Source organism: Mustelus asterias, chromosome 21 (assembly GCF_964213995.1).
Source record: "Mustelus asterias chromosome 21, sMusAst1.hap1.1, whole genome shotgun sequence".
Classification (NCBI taxonomy): Eukaryota; Metazoa; Chordata; class Chondrichthyes; order Carcharhiniformes; family Triakidae; genus Mustelus; species Mustelus asterias.
Genome location: NC_135821.1, coordinates 74,282,827 through 74,302,230, shown reverse-complemented (window position 1 = coordinate 74,302,230; position 19,404 = coordinate 74,282,827). Strand labels below are relative to the sequence as shown.

Sequence of the window (19,404 nt, the reverse complement as noted above, 5' to 3'; positions counted from 1 at the left end):
GTGGAGATAGAACATAGAACATAGAAAAAATACAGCACAAACAGGCCCTTCGGCCCACAAGTTGCGCCGGTCATGTCCCTACCTACCTAGGCTTATATATAGGCTTACCTATAACCCTCAATCTTATTAAGTCCCATGTACTCATCCAGAAGTCTCTTAAAAGACCCTCTAGAGATGATTAATCATTTCAAAGGCAATTGGATGGACACTCGAGGGAAATAAACTTGCAGGGTTATGCGGATAGAGCGGGAGAATGGGACTGGCTGGATTGCTCTACAGAGAGCCAGTATGGATTTGAGGGGCTGAATGGCCTGTTTTTGTGCCATTATAGCTCTATGACTATACTTGGAGAGTGCAGTCCTGTCATTCACACCACCTTAGTCATGGCACCTGGCAAAGACAAAGCTAATGAAATGCCAAGTGAGACAGCCCATTTCAACCCTTATACCTCTTCACTCCACCACATACCTCCATGCCAATCCATGCAACACCCCTCCCTGCCCTCCATCCCGGGCATGGCCCCTCATACCTACCATGTCAACCTATGCCCTTCCACCTAACCTTCATGCCCCCTTACGCCCTCCAGGCTAACCTATGACCCTCTCACTACCCCCACGGCCATTTAAAACCCTGATGCCAACTCTCGGGAACCATGAACACACCTTCCATGCCACCTCATGCAGTATCCACCATGGGCAGGCCTCAGACTCATGCAGAGATAAAATAAAGTTCTCGATGTCAACTGCAGACTAAACAAAACACACTCATTGGTAAGAAAAACCACTCACCACCTTTATATTCCGTTAGCTACATAATTCCTGACAAAAGCAAAGATTTCATTCAAGTCTTTAATCTCTTATGAAACAAAGATTGGAATTCATAGTCCTACTTCAAAGAATCTATAACCACTTGCAGTTGTCAATAAAATTGAGAAATGGCAGACACCCCACTGAAATAGTGGAAGGTTGTGAAATCAGTCATGCAGCTCTAATTCGTAATAATAACCCTCAAGCTTATGTCAATAATCACTATGAAACAGCATGCAATAACTTCATTTTAAAGACTCCATACAATTCCCCTCCCCCAAAAATTTAAAAAACAGGAGTTTTAAATGGCTTGACAGGTTGAGGGTTGCTTTTGACACATTTGACAGTTGCTTTTGACTTTTCTCTGGATGGTTCCATTGGAGTCTCATAAGAACAGGATATGGCGCTCAACTCATCGATCAACAGTTCTGACATGCCACAGTAACAAACCGCACCAACCTCCTCAGAAGATAAACACAGGACACGGCGGACAGAGTACCCTTCGTCGTCCAGTCCTTCGTCGGAGAGGAGAAGCTATGACATCTTCTCTGGAGCCTTCAACATGTCATTGATGAAGACGAACATCTCACCAAGGCCATCCCCACACCCCCACTTCTGGCCTTCAAACAACTGCACAACCTCAAACAGACCACTGTACGCAGCAAACTACCCAGCCTTCAGGAGAACAGTGACCACGACACCACACAACCCTGCCACAGCAACCTCTGCAAGACGTGCCAGATTATTGACATGGATGCCATCATCTCACGTGAGAACACCATCCACCAGGTACACGGTACATACTCTTGTGACTCGGCCAACGTTGTCTACCTGATACGCTGCAGGAAAGGATGTCCCGAGGCATGGTACATTGGCGAGAACATGCAAACGCTATGACAACGGATGAATGAACACCGCTCGACAATCACCAGGCAAGAGTGTTCTCTTCCTGTTGGGGGACACTTCAGCAGTCAAGGGCATTCAGCCTCTGATCTTCAGGTAAGCATTCTCCAAAGCGGCCTTCACGACACACGACAACGCAGAATCGTTGAGAAGAAACTGATAGCCAAGTTACGCACATATGGGGACGGCCTCAACCGGGATTTTGTGTTCATGTCGTACTATCTGTAACCCCCACAACTTGCCTGGGCTTGCAAAATCTCATTAACTGTCCTGGCTGGAGACAATTCACATCTCTTTAACCTGTGCTTAACCCTCTCTCCACTCACATTGCCTGTACCTTTAAGACTTGATTACCTGTTAAGACTCGCATTTCAACCATTATCTTGTAATTGAGTTGTGTCTATATATGCCCTATTGTGAAACAAATCCTGCACTCACCTGATGAAGGAGCGGCGCTCTGAAAGCTCGTGCTACCAAATAAACCTGTTGGACTTTAACCTGGTGTTGTGAGACTACTTACTGTGCCTACCCCAGTCTAATGCCGGGAACTCCACATCAGAGATAAGACCATAAGACACAGGAGCAGAATTAGGCCACTCGACCCATTGAGTCTGCGCCGCCATTCAATCATGGCTGATATTTTTCTCATCCCCATTCTCCTGTCTTTTCCCCATAATCACTGATTCCCTTATTAATCAAGAACCTATCTATATCTGTCTTAAAGACACTCAATGACCTGGCCTCCACAGTCTTCTGCGGCAGAGTTCCACAGCTTCACCACTCTCTGGCTGAAGAAATTCCTCCTCATCTCTGTTTTAAAGTATTGTCCCTTTAGCCTGAGGTTGTGCCCTCTGGTTCTAGTTTTTTCTACTAGTGGAAACATCCTCTCCACATTCACTCTATCCAGGCCTCGCAGTATCCTGTAAGTTTCAATAAGATCCCCCCTCATCCTTCTAAACTCCAACGAGTACTGACCCAGAGTCCTCAACCGTTCCTCATACGACAAGCTCTTCATTCCAGGGATCATTCTTGTGAACCTCCTCTGGACCCTTTCCAAGACCAGCACATCCTTCCTTAGATATGGGGTCCAAAACTGCTCACAATACTCCAAATGGGGCCTGACCAAAGTCTTATACAGCCTCAGAAGTACATCCCTGCTCTTGTATTCTAGAGATGCTCCTTTCTGGATGAGATGATAAGCTGAGACCCTCTCAGGTGGATGTAAAAGATGCAATGACAGTATGTTCAAGAAGAACAGGAGAACTATCCCATGTCTCCTGGCCAATATTTATCCCTCAATCAATATCTGAAAGGCTGTGTTTGCATTCATGGGAGGTGCGCATCACGGTTTAAGCCACCATTTATTGCCCATCCCTAACTGCCCTTGAGAAGGTGGTGTTGAGCTGCCTTCTTGAACCATTGCAGTTCATGAGATGTAGGTATACTCACAGTGCAATTAGGTTGATTGGCCATGCTAAATTGCCCCTTAGTTTTCCAGGATGTGCAAGTTAGAGGAATTCACGCGGTAAATGTGTGGGATTGTGGGGGTGGGGCCTGGGGTGGGATTGTTGTTGGTGAGTCTTGATGGGCCGAATGGCCTCCTTTTGCACCATAATGATTCTATGATTCTATGATGGACTCTATGACTCCAGGATTTTGCGACACTGAAGAAACGGCGATATATTTCCAAGTCAGGATGGTGAGTGACTTGAAGGGGAAGTTTCAGTAGTGGTGTTCCCTTATTTTTGCTGACTCTATCCTTCTAGATGGTGACGGTTTTGGGTTTGGAAGATGCTGCCTCAGGAACCTTGGCGAGTTGTTGCAGTGCATCCTGTAGATGGCACACACAACTGCCACTGCTCATTGGTGGTCAAGTGATTGAATGTTTGTGGATGGGGTGCCAATCAGCAGGCTGCTTGTCCTGGATGGTGTTGAGCTTCTGGCGTGTTGTTGGAGCTGCACCCATCCAGGCAAGTGGAGAGTATTCCATCACACTCCTGACTTGTGCCTTGTAGATGGCAGACAGGCTTTGGGAGGTCAGGAGATGAGTTACTCACGGCAGGATCCTAAGCCTCTGACCTGCTCTTGTAGCCACAGTATTTATGTGGCTGGTCCATTTCAGTTACTGGGCAATGGTAACCCCAGGAGATTGACAATGGGGGATTCAGCAATGGTAATGCCCTTGAATGTCAACAGGTTAGATTTCCTCTTGTTGGAGATGGCCATTGCCTGGCTCTTGTTGGGTGTTGATGTTACTTGCCAGGTGTCAGCCCAAGCTCGGATATTGTCAACGTCTTGCTGCATTTGGAGATGTACTGCTAGAGCAATGTAAAGATATTCAACCAAGTGCAGATAAAATGTGTTTATTTTACCATGGGGCGGCACGGTGGCACAGTGGTTAGCACTGTTGCCTCACAGCACCAGGGACACGGGTTCGATTCCCGGCTTGGGTCACTGTCTGTGTGGAGTTTGCACGTTCTCACCGTGTCTGCGTGGGTTTCCTCCGGGTGCTCCGGTTTCCTCTTACAGTCCAAAGATGTGCAGGTCAGGTTGATTGGCCATGATAAATTGCCACTTAGTGTCAGGAGGACTAGCAGGGTATATACGTGGGGCTACAGAGATAGGAGCTGGGTGGGATTGTGGTCGGTGCAGACTTGATGAGCCGAAAGGCCTCCTTCTGCATTGTAAGATTCTGTGGGATTGTATGGTTAGTGATTGCAGTTTTCACTGAATCTTGACCCAAGCACCAGTTAAAATTGCTGGGCTTTGATGAGGATTTTCTCACTGCCCTGCTCATAATCTCACTGACTGTCCCACCCTCAACCCCTCACATCGTCCCTCTCGGTCTCTGCCCTGTACCCTCACTGTCTACAGGGTTGGGAGCAGGTGGGTGGGGCAGGTGAAGTGGCCGGGGGGTGGCACAGTGAGCAAGTTGATAGTGAGTGCACAATGGGCGCACAACAGTGACATCAGCAACACCACGCAGGTGTCTATTGGTAGAGTGGGTACCAACCCCTGTTCCAGTATGGTGGCAGAAATTCTCTGGCCGTTCACGCCCTCTGCCGCTGCGTGTGAGGACGGTGAATTTGGTAATCAGCCAAATCTCTGTTCACCGCACTGGAACCAGAGAATCCCGCTGGCGTGAACGGCTGGAGAGCTTTGCCCAATGTATCTTAAAAACAGATCACTTGGCCATTATCACATCGCTGTTTGTGGAAGATTACAGAGTCCAAATTTCTGCATCACAGGAGTGATGAACATAAAACTTTCTTTCTTCAATTATAATGAGAAAGAAATACTTAAACTAAGAATTTCACTTCAATAACATTGGGACAAAGGGAGCACAGTTAATAAAAAGCTTTGTCAGAAAGAAGATAAGGGAGGAATGTTAATAACTCTTACATAGAGAAAATGCTGACCTGTACACATTTTCCAACTATTTTAATTTTTTTTCCCTGTCTGTTGGGTGCCGCGCCATCGCAGTACCGCCTACACTCTCCCCCCACATTCCCTCTCCCCCCACCCCCCACATTCCCTCTCCCCCCAACCCCTCCCCTCCCCAATCCTCAGCAAACTCAGTGAAGGAAAGCATTAACCCACACACCATGCTGTTTGGAACGCAGTAGAAATCATGTCGACAGAGCCACAGGGTAGGACAGTCACCACAGCAGAACTATGTAGCTGGAATAACTCAAGTTTATCAAAGGGATGGGGCAGGGGCACGAACCAGCAATCTTTCTTCACCTCCGAGTGTCAACCAGGAAATTTAACAGGAAGTCGAAAGAGACTAGAGTTTACCTTGACATGACCTCGGAGGTAGTGAGAGATAATAAAACGATTCAAAGAAAAATAAAAGCTGAAAGAAAAACGGTGTACAATTTTTTTTTGTTGCCTTGAAATTCTGTTCCCTGTTTCACTCCCACTTGTCAGCAGAGTAAAAGTATTGCTAGTACTCCGACAGTGCAGTAGCTTCATTGCTACTTCTAAAACAATCGTCCTATTCCTGAACCTTTGAGCTGTATTAAACAACCGCTCAGGGTAGGAGGTTTAAAAGTTAAAGTTTATTTATTAGTCACAAGTAAGGCTTACATTGACACTGCAATGAAGTTACTGTGAAATTCCTCTAGTCGCCACACTCCGGCGCCTGTTTGGGTCAATGCACCTAACCAGCACATCTTTCAGACCGTGGGAGGAAACCAGAGCACCCGGAGGAAACCCACACAGACATGGGGAGAACGTGCAGACTCCGCACAGACAGTGACCCAAACCGGGAATCGAACCCGAGTCCCTGGCGCTGTGAGGCAGCAGTGCTGTGAGGCAGCAGTGCTGTGAGGCAGGGTTGGTGCCTAGAGGAGGATATAAAATCCTCTTAGACTGAATGGGACAAATGTATAGACACGCTACATAACAACAGCAGCGCCAGAAGAAGTGAATATCTATTAAACAGGCACACTTCATCAAGGCACTGCGGCATTTGCCGGCCTCCCAGCCGCGTCTTCCTGCCGGCGGGAGGTGGCGCGTTGTTTGCTAGCAGCCGGATTCTCTGGTCCCGCCGCTGTCAATGGGAATTCCCATTGATGTCACCCCACACCGGAGGGTGGGCATTGCGCTTCCGGCGGCACCGGAGAATCCCACTGGTGTGAACGGTCGGAGAATTCCGGCCTATATTCTTCCAGTTTTTGTCAAAACCCAAGCATTTAGCGGTGTGGGGCTTGCTTTCCCAGAGCATTTACAAATCGAGTGTGTGAGATTCAGAGTGTTGTGGTGTGCTGTCTTGTCCTGATGCTGAAGCTTGTGACTCCATCTCTTCCAACTCCTTGATCCTCGTGTAGATAATGTTAACCACGGTTACTTCATCCAGGAGAATCACAAGCTGTCTTTTGGTTATACATCTGTTTTCTTGTATTGGGTTTAACCTTGTCATGGAAGTGGAGACGTGGTCACAGAGTGATGCAAGTTAAAGCAGGGCGCAGGTACACTGAGATGCCACCTGACTGGGTTATGTTGGTGATCAGATGCGGACCATGGTGCCAGATGCCCGGTTATCTTTGCTGTGCCGTTCCCAGTTGGCACTCTCACCGTTTTATGGCACAGTGCTGAAGGGTGCAAAAAATAGAGGGCATGCCATATGATGCTCCACTCCAGCAAGACCTGGTCCATAAGTGAACAAAGAACAAAGAACAGTATAGCACAGGAACAGGCCCTTTGGCCTCCAAGCCTGCGCCGATCATGATGTCTGCCTAAACTAAAACCTTATGCACTTACAGAGTCCGTATCCTTCCATTCCCATCCTATTCATGTATTCGTCTAGATGCCCCTTAAATGCCGCTATCGTACCTGCTCCCAGGGCGGCGCGTTCCAGGCATTCACCACCTTCTGTGTAAAAAACTTGCCTCGCACATCTCCTCTAAGCTTTTCCCCACACACCTTCAATCGCTGTCCCCAAGTACTTGACTTTTCTACCCTAGGAAAGAGCATCTGGCTATCCACTCTGTCAATGCCACACATAATCTTGTAAAGTTTTATCAGGTCGTCGTTCCAGTGAGAACAAACTGAGTTTATCCAACCCCCACCCCCTCATAGCTAATACCCTCCTGGCCAGGCAACATCCTGGTGAACATCTTCTGTATTAAATGTATTCACAATCGGACAAAGTGACAGACTTGCTGTACTCCAGCCTCAATGTTTCCAGCTAACCTTCACTGCAAAGATTTCTCAGTCATTCTGTTTGGGTGGCTGAAAAGTAAAATTCCTTCTGCAACAATAGGGGAAGAAGTGGGAGACGGCGCCGGGGAGAGTCAGACGCAGAAGGTATGTGGTGTGTGAGGAAATAACATGTTCTTCTGCAAAAGAGATAGGCAGTGGTAAACCTTCACAATCAGGAGGGTTTTGGTCAGTCTTGTGGAATAATATAGGCTTTTAGATTTGTAACTACAGTATTGTCATGCTTTAGTGCTGCATTCCTCAACAGTAAAGTGGTTCAAATGAATTTACACATTAAATATGAAGAAGATGTTTCATGGAATCTGCACCAGTGAGGCGGGAAAGTTATGTCAAGCATTCTTTCATCATTGCTTTTAAGGGAGACAAACTTAAACATAAACACTGACAACATTCCCACCCAGGCCCTATCCTCATCACCTCACATGTTTATCCTGCTAATCCCCCTGACACAAACGGAGAATTTAGCACGGCTGATCCACCTAACCTGCTCGTCTCTCGGACTGTGGGAGGAAACCGGAGCACCCGGAGGAAACCCACGCAGACACGGGGAGAATGTGCAAACTCCACATAGACAGTGACCCAAGGCTGGAAAGTCAGAAGCTTTGTCCTAGGTGGAAGAGTCAATTACTAGAGGGCATAGGTTTAAGGTGCGAGGGTAAGGTTTAAAGGAGAAGTACGAGGCAGATTTTTTACACAGAGAGTAGTGGGTGCCTGGAACTCGTTGCCGGGGGAGGTAGTGGGAGCGGATACGGTTGTGACTTTCAAGGGGCGTCTTGACAAGTACATGAATAGGATGGGAATAGAGGGATATGGTCCCCGGAAGGGTAGGGGGTTTTAGTTAAGTCGGGCAGCATGGTCGGTGCAGGCTTGGAGGGCCGAAGGGCCTGTTCCTGTGCTGTAATTTTCTTTGTTCTTCCCTTCCAGAACTCATATTGTGTGCATGGATACAATTATTGGACAGATTTTTCCTCAAGGTAGAAGCATTCTCTCGCTCTCTCTCTACCTTACCTGTAATGTCAGGCTGAAGCTCCTTCCATACTGGACAGCTAATGTCCCAGCATCTTCAAGAGCCTGCCTGCCACCCTTAATTAAACATTGAGCATGTCTAATGGCCACTAAGTGAAGCAAAATTGAATTTGGATGACGTGGCACGATGGCACAGTGGTTAGCAATGCTGCCTCACGGCGCCAGGGACCCGGGTTCGATTCCAGCCTTGGGCCACTGTCTATGTGGCGTTTGCACATTCTCCCCGTGTCTGCGTGGGTTTCCTCCGGGTGCTCCGGTTTCCTCCCACAGTCTGAGAGACGAGCAGGTTAGGTGGATCAGCCATGCTAAATTCTCTGTTTGTGTCAGGGGGATTAGCAGGATAAATATGCGAGGTGATGAGGATAGGGCCTAAGTGGGAATGTTGTCAGTGCAGACTCGACGGGCCGAACGGCCTCCTGCTGCCCTGTAGGGATTCTATGAGAGTATGGGATCAGAATGCTTATATGACCCTGACTTTGGGGTCCGACGCCAAAATGCAAAATCTTGCATTTCTCTCAAATGTGAAAGGTTGTTCCAATGTGCAGTCGACGGCCCAAGTGGCTGTTCCGTGAAACATATAAGGAACAACTTCCCTTGACCCAGGGAAGCTGAGAATTTTCTGGGCTGAGTGATCTGCTGCTGCCGGAATCACCAGTTCCACCTCTTTAGAATCATAGAAACCCTACAGCGCAGAAGGAGGCCATTCGGCCCATCGAGTCTGCACCGACCACAATCCCACCTAGGCCCTACCCCCACATATTTACCCGCTAATCCCTCTAACCTATGCATCCCAGGACTCTAAGGGGCAATTTTTTTTTAAACCTGGCCAATCAACCTAACCCGCACATCTTTTGGACTGTGGGAGGAAACCAGAGCACCCGGAGGAAACCCACGCAGACACGAGGAGAATGTGCAAACTCCACACAGACAGTGACCCGAGCCGGGAATCGAACCCAGGACCCTGGAGCTGTGAAGCAGCAGTGCTAACCACTGTGCTACCCTGCCGCCCACGGTCCTGAATTTGGTTGGGAACAACACCAAACCGTAGGGAGAGCGAATGTGGGAGAAAGCAGCATAAGGCTGTTGCTGTTCCAAAACTCTCTGATTAATACCAGTGTCTTGCAGCACAGTATTCCAAAGAACCAAATAGATTTCACATGGGCTGCTACATGTTGTTGGGGTGGGGGGTGGGGGGTTAGGGAAAGCTGAGGATTTATCTAAAGAGAGTACTAGAAGAGGCCCCTGTGTGGGCGTCGGGCTCAGTAACCATTATAGACAATGGTAACATTGGTGGGCGGCATATAATCTTCTGTTCAAAGTGTGAAGGAGATGGCCACATGGGATTGTTATACATACTTGGCTAACAAAAAGGCAGATGTTGTTTTAAATTACGAACAGATGTGAACAAGAGGAATTATTACAAGGAGTGACCTGATTTAAAAAAATTGAATGAATTCTATCTTTAAAATGTGATAGCGCAGGAAGTCCCCAACACTGGACTGGCACAATGGTTTGCAACACTGATGTGAAGAAAAAAAGCTCGAGTGATGGGATTCAGAGTTCTTTCCATTGCATTGCCAATCCTTTGGAATTTTCCTACCATGGGAGTGAAAATATGATCTTGAGTTTGCCCAAGGAAGCTCCTACACAGCCACGGGTTGTTGGTCGGGACCTTGGGAACAGGCCACCAGCCCACACTTTTTACCACAGCTGGTTGTGAGCCCAGGAAATCGCATCAGCTCTTTTTCTAACGTATGGAAAGGGATCCCTGCAGGCACTCGTTCAGCATCAAGAACAGCTGTGCCAGTGACGAGTTCTGACCACTATCAGTGGAAACGGCCAATTCTGAACTCTTGCCTTTCATTTGCCACGTTCGACAATCTGGGCCCTTTATCTTCAAATCAAATGGTCTCAAATGTGCACCGATGCCAGTACGTTGTGGCACGTTGTGGTGTGGTGGCACAGCGGTTAGCACTGCTGCCTCACAGTGCCAGGGACCCGGGTTCAATTCCAGCCTTGGGTGACTCTATGTGTAGAGTCTGCACATTCTCCCCGTGTCTGTCTGGGTTTCCTCCGGCTGTTCCGATTTCCTCCCACAGTCTGAAAGACATGCTGGTTAGGTGCATTGGCCATGCTAAATTCTCCCTCAGTGTACCCGAACAGGCACCAGAGTGTGCGGTGACTAGGGGATTTTCACAGTAACTTCATTGCAGTGTTAAAGTAAGCTGACTTGTGACACTAATAAATAAACTTTAATAAGTTGGTTTGTTATCGATATGGAGGCTTTCAAATACTCAGAATTCAGCATTGTTCAAAGGCATGTCTGTAACATTTCCACTCCAATTATTAGCAATCTGATACCACGGTCGGAATTATCCGATCTTGGACACCCTGCCGCTGCTGCCAGCGAGAATGGAGAATTTGGCACTCAGCCAAAACTTCATTCACTGCAGCGGGACTGGAGAATCCTAGCCGCGGACGAGGCCAGAGAATTCCGGCCAATAACTCCTTCATCAAAAGAGGCATCAATATGAAATTTTAGACTTTACAGGAATTATTTAAATCTGGAAATAGAAGCACAGAGAGGCCACTCGGCCACTGCAGACTGTTCAGACATTTCATTCGATAATGGCTGATCTGCATCTCAGCTCCATTTACCCACCTTTGCTCCATATCTTTCGGTATCTTTATCGAAGAAAAATCTAGCTGATACAAAAACCAAAAAGTGAAACCAAATGATGACAATAAAGGAGAGAAACTATTAAATTCATCATTGTAACACCCTGACAAGTGGGATCTGGAAAATAACAGAAAAAAGCCATCGCACAGGTAATTAATTAGCAGCAGAGATCACAACCACAATCTAAATCTTTCAGCCTGCTTCTCAAACAATCTTCAATCTTTTTACCTCCACTCCAAATAGAACAAAGAACAGTACAGTATAGGAACAGGCCCTTCGGCCCTCCAAGCCTGTGCTGATCACCTCCTATCTAGACCAACCGCTTAACCCCGTCTGTTCATGTGTCTATCCAGATAAGTCTTAAATGTGGCTAACGTATCTGCCTCAACCATCTCATTTGGCAGTGCATTCCAGGCCCCCACCACCCTCTGTGTAAAAAACTTACCCCGCACATCTCCACTGAACCTTTCCCCCCTTACCTTGAACTTGTGCCCCCTTGTAATTTTGTTTCTGCCCTGGGAAAAAACTTCCAACTGTTCACCCTATCTATGCCCCTCATAATTTTCTAAACTTCCGTCACGTTGCCCCTCAGCCTCCGTCTTTCCGGGGAGAACAATCCCAGTTTATTCAATCTCCCCTCATAATTAGGAACATAGGAAAAGGAGAAAAATTAGGCTATTTGGCCCTTTGAGCCTGTGGTTGATCTTCTATCTCAATGCCACTTTCCCCACACTATCCCCATCTTAATTTTTATTCATTCGTGGGACATGGGTGTCACTGGCTGGCCAGCATTTATTGCCCATCCCTAGATGCCAGAAGGCAGTTGAGAGTCAACCACATTGCTGTGGCTCTGCAGTCACTTGTAGGCCAGAACAGGCAAGGATGGCAGACTCCCTTCCCCAAAGGACATTAGTGAACGATATTAATATCGTTAATATCCAGAAATCCATTGATCTGTCTTGAGCATGCTCAATGACTGAGCTTCCACAACCCTCTGGGACAGAGAATTCCGAAGATTCTGAATTTCTCCTCATTTCTGTCCTAAATGGCCTGCTCCTTATTCTGAGCCTGTGTCTCTTGGTTCGGATCACACCCCCCACCCCAACCAGGGGAAACATCCTTCCTGCATCTACTCTGTCGAGCTGTGTGAGAAATCTGTAAACTTCAATGAGGTCATCTTTCATTCTTCTGAACTCTAGAGAATACAGGCCCAGCCTCCTCAATCGCTCCTTGTGGGACAATCCCACCACCCAGCGATCAGTCTGCTGAATCTTTGTTCCAATAACTTACAGCAACTATATCTTTCCTTAAGTAAGTAGACCAAAATTGTACAAAATAATCCAGGTACGGTCTCACCATGGCGCTATATAATTGCAGCAAGACTTCTGTGCTCCTGTATTGCTTATCCTTCGCAATAAAGGCCAACATACCATTTGCCTACCTAATTTCTTGCTATACCTGCATGTTAGTTTTCAGTGATTTATGAACGAGGACATCTAGGTTTGTTTGGACAGCAACACTTCCCAACCTCTCAGCATTTCTGTTTTTCCTACCAAAGTGGATAACTTCATATTTTCCTCCAGTATGCTCTATCTGCCATGCTCTTGCCCTCTCAGTCAGCCTGTCCAAATCACCTTGAAGCCTCTTTGCATCCTCAACTCACAACTCACACTCCTACCTAATTTTGTGTCATCAGCAAACTTGGAACTATTACCTTTGGTCCCCAAGTCATTGATTATAGATTGTGAATAGGGGGTCCGAGCACTGACCCTTATGGATACCCCACAAGTCACAGCCTGCCAACCCAAGAATGACCTGTTTATCCCTACTCTCTGTTTCCTGCCTATTGACCAGTTCTCAATCCATGCAAGTATATTCCCTCCAATCCCATGTGCTGTATTTTATTTTATTAATCTCCTGTGTGGGACCTTCTCAAAAGCCCTTTGACAATCCAAATACCCCACAACCACCAGTTTCCCCTTTTTCTATTCTGCTAGTTACATCCATGTTTGTCAAACATGATTCAATTTTCATAAATCCATATTGACTCTGTCCAATCCTGCCATTATTTTCGAAGTGCCCAGTTATCACAACCTTCATAATAGATTCTCGCTTTTTCCCTACTGCTGATGTCAGGTTAACGGATCTGTAGATCCCTGTTTACCCTCTCTTCCTCCTTCCTTAAATAGTGGAGTTATATTTGCTATTTTCCAATATGCAGGAACCATTCCAGAATCTACTGAATGTTGAAAGATAACCACCAATGCATCCACAAACTCTACAGCCACCTCTTTCAACACTCTGGGATGTAGATCATCAGATCCAGGCGATTTATAAATTTTAAGTCCCATTAATTTCTCCACTATTACTTTTTCACTAATACTGGGGCGGCACAGTAGCGTAGTGGTTAGCACTGCTGCCTCACAGTGCCAGGGACCCGGGTTCAATTCCCGGCTTGGGTCGGTGCGGAGTTTGCACGTTCCCCCCGTGTCTGCGTGGGTTTCCACCGGGTGCTTCGATTTCCTCCCACAATCCAAAGATGTGCAGGTTAGATTGATTGGCCATGCTAAATTGACCTAATGTCAGGGGGATTAGCAGGGAAATGTGCGGGGTTATGGGAATGGGGCCTGGGTGGGATTGCAGTCGGTACAGACTCGATGGGCTGAATGGCCTCCTTCTGTACTGTAGGGATTCTATGATTCTACTCATTTCTTCCAGTTCCATATTCGCATTGGTCCCTGGTTCTCTGGTATTTCTGGGGGGTTTTGACAATTTGGATGACACGGTGGCACAGTGGTTAGCGCTATGTCTCACAGCTCCTGGGTTTGATTCCCAGCTCGGGTCACTGTCTGTCTGGGGTTTGCACGTTCTCTCCGTGTCTGCGTGGGTTTCATCTGGGTGCTCCAGTTTCCTCCCACACTCCAAAGATGCAGTAAGTAGTCTCACGATACCAGGTTGAAGTCCAACAGGTTTATTTGGTAGCACAAGCTTTCGGAGCGCCTTCATCAGGTGACTCACCTACCCCAGTCCAACGTTAGCAACTCCACACCATGACTTCAAAGATGTGCGGGTTAGGTTGATTGGCCATGCTAAATTGCCCCTTAGTGTCCCAGGATGCATTGGTTAGAGGGATTGGCAGGGTAAATATGTGGGGTGACGGGGATAGGGCCTGGGTGGGATTGTTGTCGGTGCAGCCTCGAGGGGCCAAATAGCCTCTTTCTGCACTGTAGGGTTTCTATGAATCTATGATCTTTCTCTGTGGAGACAGACATAAAGGGCAGAATTTTCCATTCTGGAGACTAAGTGCGGTGGTCTGTATGAAAGTCAACATGATTCTTGCTGAGGGTGGGAAAGGTTCTCACGCCTGTTATCCGGTTTTCTTGCCGGAAACAACACTCATGGTGGGATTTCACTCACTGCTTCCTTATTTTCCTCCTCAATTATCCTAATTTTGCCTTGTACCTCCTTGTTTTGAATTTCCCCAGCAGTGGGAGTAAGTTCCTTTCTTCTACCCTAACCTTATCATTCTAAACCCCTTGATTAGGCTAACTATCAACCTTCTAAACTCAGGGGAATCCAAGCCAGGCTGATGCCCACCCAATTTAACCTTTCAGGTTGCTACAGAAGTAGTGAAGCTTGTCTATAAGACATTAAGATATAGGAGCAGAATTAGGCCATTCGGCCCATCAGGTCTGCCCCACCATTCAATCATGGCTGATATGATTCTCATCCCCATTCTCCTGCCTTCTCCCTGTAACTCTTGATCCCTTATTGATCAAGAACCTAGCTATCTCTGTCTTAAAGACACTCAATGACCTGGCCTCCACAGCAATCTGTGGCAATGAGTTCCAGATTCACCACCCTCTGACTGGAGAAATTCCTCCTCATCTCAGTTTTAAAGGAGCGTCCCTTCACTCTGAGGATATGTCCTCGAGTTTTAGTCTCTCCTACTAGTGGAAACATCTTCTCCACGTCCACTCTATACAGGCCTCTCAGTATTCTGTAAGTTTCAATTAGATCCCCCCTCATCCTTCTAAACTCCATTGAGTAGAGGCCCAGACTCCTCAACCACTCCTCACATGACAAACCATTCATTCCTGGGATCATTCTTGTGAACCTCCTCTGGACCCCTTCCAAGGCCAGCACATCCTTCCTTAAGTATGGGGCCCAAAACTGCTCACAATATTCCAAATATTTTACAGCCTTATACAGCCTCAGCAGTAGATCCCAGCTCTTGTATTCTGGTCCTCTAGAAATGAACGCTAACATTGCATTTGCCTTCTTAACTGCCAACTGGAACCAGGACTCCCAAGTCCCTTTATGCCTCAGATTTCCAAAGCCTTTCCCCATTTAGAAAATAGTCTACGCCTCTCTGCTTCCTACTAAAGTGCATAACCTCACACTTTGCCACATTATATTCCATCTGGCATTTCTTTGCCCACTCTCCGAGCCTGTCAAAGTCTATGGCACATGGCCTTTAAAATGTGTGAGATTTTTGTTTCATCTTAAATTGGAACTGGAACAATAATGACCACATTTCGTGACAAGATCAGAAAGCTGCTTGCTACCGCTGTTTTAATGCTGTGTTTTCTCAGCCTCTGTGGACAGGATATTGATTTAGACAGCCCATTTCAGAGTTCATTAGGAACATGAAAATGGAGGGGGGGGGGGGGGGGGGGGAAGGAGGGGAAGGGGGCGCTGCAAGGTCAAAGGTTTTGAAAAGAAGTTCAAAATTAGATCAGAACAACCGAACAGAATTACTGCTTAAATCATTTTATCTTGAATCCTTTAATGTGACCGGAACAACATTTTGAAAGGTTATGGTGGCTGATTCTCTCATCGCAAAGCTGGGTTTAACATGGCTGGTGGAGGATTCGATACTCGTCACACGCAAGCTAAATAATGCAGCTCTTTCTCCTGTGGTTTCCTGCGCGCTGACCCTTTTTTGTTTTTAAAAGATGTTTTGACTTGCATTTTGCATTTTAACTCGTAGTTTTACGTTTCTTGTTCAGGCTTGGGATGCGGACCTCAGTGTCCAAGCCAGCAATTAATGCCCATCCACTTTTCTGTTTTCATTAAAGCCGCCCAAACAACTCTCCCCAGCTGAGAGGTCGGGCTCTGTGCTTCCGAGCGGCTGCCAGCAGTTCTGTAATGAGCTGCAGGATGCTGCTTGAATGTAGCCAGCGTGACTCACCTCTAATCCCCTTACCTGACCCCATTCCATCAATGCCGGAGAACCTAACATCAGTCCGCAGGGTGACGAACCAAAATAGTGACCACCTGTAGGGAACATTCCAGCTCGGTGAATCATTTCATATCGAATCCTTTTTCAGCAACCCTGAAAAGTGATATTGTGATGATTGCCGAATTCCTTGTGACACTACTGTGAAAAACAGAGGAGTTCTCCCCCATCACCCACCCTTTGGGTAAACAAGTTTTTCCTCACATTCCCCCTAAACCTCCTGCCCCTCACCTTGAACTTGTATCCCCTTGTGACTGACCCTACAACTAAGGGGAACAGCTGCTCCTTATCCACTCTGTCCATATCCCTCATAATCTTGTACACCTCGATCAGGTCGCCCCTCAGACTTCTCAACTCTAACAAAAACAACCTCAGTCTATCCAATTTCTCTTCATACTTAAATGTTCCATTCCAGGCAACATCTTGGTGAATTCCCTCTGCACTCCCTCCAGTGCAATCACATCCTTCCTATAGTGTGGTAACCATAACTGCACACAATCCAAAGATGTGTGGGTTAGATGGATTGGCGATGCTAAATTGCCCTTAAATGTATGGGGTTATGGGGATAGGGCCTGTGTGGGATTGTTGTTGGTGCAGACTCGATGGGCTGAATGGCCTCCTTCTGCACTGTAGGATTCTATGTTTCTACTCTAGCTGTGGCCTCACCAAAGTTCTATCCAACTCCAACATGACTTCCCTCCTTTTGAAATCTATGGCACTTGGCTCGCCATAACATTCATGGGCCAAGTGCGGGTAACTGGGATTAGGTGGGAGGTCAGGGGTTTCACAGGTGTCGGTGCAGACTCGATGGGCCGAAGGGCCTCTTCTACACTGTATGGTTCTATGAGTGTCCCTCAACCGACATTACTTTGAAAGGAACAGATTATCCAGCGATGATCACATTGCTCTTTGTGGGAGCTTGCTGTGTGCAAATTGGCTGTCCGCATTGCCAACTTCACGACAGTGGCTACTCTTCAAAAGGACTCCATTCATTGCAAAGAGGTTTTGGGGACTGAGGTCATGAAAGTTGCGACATAAATTCAGGTCTTTTGATGTTGGCCAGAGTTGCATGGTGACGATATTACAGGGATATTTCCCATGTCTGTTCTTTCATCAGGGGCCCTGTGCACATTCTGATTGAGTCTTTAGTGATTCATTGAATTGTCCACGATATGGGAATCGCCTGATGGTAAAAATGATTTGATTGGCTAATTGTCCATAGTTAAGTAAATTATGAAGATTGGAATGTTTGTTCATGCCTGACTCACAAGATAATTCAGACAAACAGCGCCAGTTTTCAGTTTACTATACAGAGGGATTAGAAAGTTTAATCTCAAGTGTCTACCATGCTATTTACTTTATGTGTCTATATTTGAACCATGCAGGATATGCTAACAAAATCATACAGATCTGCCAGTGATTTAAATTTGCTCAATAATATGCCTTTTCTACTTGGGGATTAAGTGGAGAGGTTTTAGTTGAGAGGACAATTTAATATTCCAATTTTCCAATTTCTGTTTTCGCTACACAAGGGCTTTTGGCTCAATAAGGATCTGCCAGATTCGCTCCACATTGACACAGACAGAGAAGCTATTGGCATCAGCCTGTCCTGCTTAAAGAAAAAAAATTGCAGTTTATGCTTGAGTCTCTCGAAAATAATTGCAAAATTAATCAGATTGCAGTTCTAGCCTGTGTGCTGGCCCACTTCAGCGGCCCTGAGTTGACTCTGAATTGTATACATATACAGTATACTATGGGGGCGATTTTCCACTCGCAATCGCCACCAGCACAAAATCCCGCAAGAATTGGGAAACACGATTCTCGCAGGCAAGACTACATTTCCTGATTTTCCACGCCCCTTGCCTATGACGTACTGAGGTTCCTGTTTATTTGTTAGTCACAAGTAAGGCTTACATTAACACTGCAATGAAGTTACTGTGAAATTCCCCTAGTCGCCACACTCCGGCGCCTGTTCGGGTCAATGCACCTAACCAGCACGCCTTTCAGAATGTGGGAGGAAACCGGAGCACCTGGAGGAAACCCACGCAGACATGGGGAGAACATGCAAACTCCACACAGACAGTGACCCAAGCCGGGAATTGAACCTGGATTCCTGGCGCTGTGAGGCAGCAGTGCTAACCACTGTGCTACCGTGCTGCCCCCTGCCAACAAAGGGTGGGAGCCTCATTGTAATACATTACAATTTTAAAAATATAATTAATGAGCCACCTCCCACCACCCTCGCCACATGATCCTCTCGCTTAATGTTCATGTCTCGCCAACATGACATCATGTCAGAATCACAGAATCCTACAGTGCAGAAGAGGCCCTTCGGCCCATTGAGTCTGCACCGACGCATGAAAGGCCCTGACCTGCCCACCTAATCCCACTTGCCAGCACATAGCCCTGAATGTCATGATGTGCCAAGTGTTCTTCCAGATACTTTTTAAAGGATGTGAGGCAATCTGCCTCCACCACCCTCCCAGGCAGCGCATTCCAGACCGTCACCACCCTCTGGGTAAAAAAGCTTTTCCTCAATTCCCCCTTAAACCCCGCACCCCTCATTTTTAACTTGTGTCCCCTTGTAACTGACCCTTCAACTAAGGGGAACAGCTGCTCCCAATGTCGGCAAGGTTTACAACAGGTGTATGAAGGTGTGAATCAGTCGAGGGGATTCCCCCTGGGGTGCAATGGTAAGTATAGCCCCTGGGGTGGGGGAGGGCAGGGGGGTGGGGATGGAGAGGAACATGCTTGGGCAGGGCATAGGGGTGGTGGGGGAGGAAGTAGGGTGGGGGAACCCCTGATGATTTTGCCATGGGGGAGGGTGGGGTGAGGGCGCCCAATCATTTGGCCATGTGGAGGGTTGGTGGGGGGGGGGGGGGGGGGGGGGGGGCGGAGAGCCCCCGATGGTTTGACTGTGGCATGGGGTGTGGCGGGGAGCCCCCGATAGCTTCAAAGAACAAAGAACAAAGCTTCATGGTGGGGTTGGGATGGGGTGGGGTTGGGATGGGGTGGGGTTGGGA

General features: G+C 47.2%; 1 protein-coding gene across 1 annotated transcript in view; it reads right to left on the bottom strand.

Annotated features, from left to right (window-relative positions):
• LOC144509413 (discoidin, CUB and LCCL domain-containing protein 1) overlaps positions 1-19,404 on the bottom strand; it is a 147,560-nt gene that overhangs the window by 56,412 nt on the left and 71,744 nt on the right. The window lies entirely within an intron of this gene.